Below are 2,500 nucleotides of genomic sequence, written 5' to 3'. Positions count from 1 at the left end.
GTAGTAGTAGTAGTAGTAGTAGTAGTCATATACACCACATAAGTTAAACACGGCAAACACTTTGACAACAGAGGAAAAGTTGTCGTTTGTAGGTGCGAGGTGTTAGTAGTGTGAAATAACTAATTCATTTCAAATATGTCAAATACACTATACCAGGTAAATATTCCAGGTAGTTATTAAAAGTCATATCTATTGCTTGTTATCAAGAGATCTGAGATTACGAGATTATGAGTGAGTACAAGGTTCGTTATATTGCATCCACTTTGTTTCGTTAAGTGGTAACGGCGTGTTTCCCTGTTTTACCGTATCTAACATGTATGGCAAGATATTAATTCAATGTTCCAACTGTCACAAGTGTGCGACTAAACTGGTTAACTTTGCAGATATGTTGATGGAGTGTTTTCAGTGTTTCGCGTATTTAGCGTGTATGGCATGATTAAATTGCGGCCATCTACGGCAAACTGTTAATCTGGTGGGAAATTTGACAATCGTTTTTTTTTCCTTTGCAATTTCATAGTCATTTTCTTAAGTCGTTGTCTCCTGGTGCGTTTCCCAGGACTGATTGGTTTACATTTGGCTAATTTTGACAAGCGTCTTCTTGGACTTTCGACACCTCTCTCTTACAGGCATAAGAGGCGTTATATCCTTGGTGTGTTTCTTAGCTTTGATTGGTTTATCACTATTTTCGTGCTCGAACATTTCTTAAGTCGTTGTCTCCTGGTGCGTTTCCCAGGACTGATTGGTTTACATTTGGCGAATTTTGACAAGCGTCTTCTTTGACTTTCGACACCTCTGTATTACAGGCATAACAGGCGTTAAATCCTTGGTGTGTTCCTTAGCTCTGACTGGTTAATTATTTTGTAATTAGTTCCTATATAAAGGCAGAAATCTTTAAAAAAAAAAACAATCTATTTCAATTCCACGATCTGGCAAGATGAGCAGACCTTGCTCCCAGCTAAGCAGTAAAGCTATTAGAGATAAGGCAGAATGCGAAGTCGTAGCAAGAATAGAAAAATTGTGTTCAGTTGTTGCCTTTAGGTGCGTTTGGGGAGTTGACGACGAGGAAATCGACAATGCATGGAACTGGATATGTGATTCCAAGATATCTAAATTGCGAGAAGTGTGCTTTTTCTTCTCGGCTATCAGCACTTCGAAAAGGGACAGAAAGAAGGGCGGAAAAGCTCCCCGTAAATCACAAGACATCCACGAAAGCGAAGATTCAAACGAAGAAACCACACTCAACGCTTCTCAACTTTCATCGCCGGGAAAGCAAACATATCCAGCGATATCGTACTGGGTGGCATGTCAAACGAGTAATGGTGCACCGATAAATTCGCTGAAAGTCCAAAGAGCAGTCAGTAGTTGTGGTCTCGAATATTATTCATCCAGAGCATCGCGCAAACAAAATAGTCAAAACTTAAATGTTCTATGTCAAGTGTTAAAGGATCACAAGAACCCTTGTGTAATGCAATTGGTGGAGTCATCGTATCAACACTGCCTGAGGTGAGAAAAGAATTTTCTACGGTCATTTACCATGCAAACAACTACTAATTTCGAGCCAACTACATAAATTCCAGGGTGCAGTACCATTCAGGGAGGCAATCATTGCTGTTTGTTTAGTTTTGCAATATAAAATGCCAATCAATGCGCCAGCTTTGATTTCAAAAGACTGCGTTTTATTGTCTTTAAAAAATGTTTGTTTTTATTTCTAGTGCTCTTCAAGACGAACTTGATATGAACAGTCAATCGCAAGATCAGTCAGCGCCGTCGGAAAACGTCGTCCGTCTTCGAGTGGTCCTGGAAAACTTCAAACCGATGATGACCTCAACCGTCAAGGAATTACGTCGTGCTGGGCTATTGCTGGATACCTTCGGTTTGGATATAAATTTGCCCAATGAATCGCAGCCAGCCTTGCCAGAACAGGCCCCCCACAAGCCACTATCATGCCAGATTACGGTCCTTTGCAACGATATTCAACTTGTCCTGAGAAAACTGAATACAGCGAGTACTACCCATTCTCAGCGAGCCCGAGAGTTCAGTCATCCCACAGCTGAAAGTCAACAGAGACTTAATTGAGGTTCAGGGAGGATGGTTTTGGAGCTTTTCTGCTGGATCATTTGTCCAGGGCATTCTTTCCGAATCTCAGGTGAGGCGATAACATTGTAACCATTTCATAATGCTAACAATCTTTGACTTGTTTTACTGTTTTTCTTTTTAAATTAGTTTTATGCTTTTTCTGTTTTTGAGTGTTAAAATGACATCAAGATCTCCAAACAAGCCAAGAACAATGAAATATACCGTGGATACTTGGGAAAAGAAATTGGAAAATTCCACCCCCTCTTCTCGTGATTCACAATTAAATGTTAAATCCTTTTTTATTGAATTTTTCAAACAGAAAGGCGTCGTAACTCCCAGTGCATTTGTGGACTTTGACAGACTAAAAGACCCCGAACCCAAATATTTTGAGGAAATTCTGAGGAACAGTCTTTCAGAGGACAAA

At 40.0% G+C, this 2,500-nt stretch overlaps 1 protein-coding gene and 1 pseudogene across 1 annotated transcript in view; one reads left to right on the top strand and one right to left on the bottom strand.

The window, feature by feature from the left end:
• The window catches only part of LOC138030896 (dedicator of cytokinesis protein 9-like), a 658,601-nt gene that overhangs the window by 272,805 nt on the left and 383,296 nt on the right, over positions 1–2,500 (bottom strand). The gene's annotated exons all lie outside the window — the stretch shown is intronic.
• The window catches only part of LOC138029561 (uncharacterized), a 4,800-nt pseudogene continuing 3,234 nt past the window's right edge, over positions 935–2,500 (top strand).

The sequence above is a fragment of the Montipora capricornis genome, chromosome 13, assembly GCF_036669925.1.
Source record: "Montipora capricornis isolate CH-2021 chromosome 13, ASM3666992v2, whole genome shotgun sequence".
NCBI lineage: Eukaryota > Metazoa > Cnidaria > Anthozoa > Scleractinia > Acroporidae > Montipora > Montipora capricornis.
This window is presented reverse-complemented; position numbering and strand designations above follow the sequence as displayed.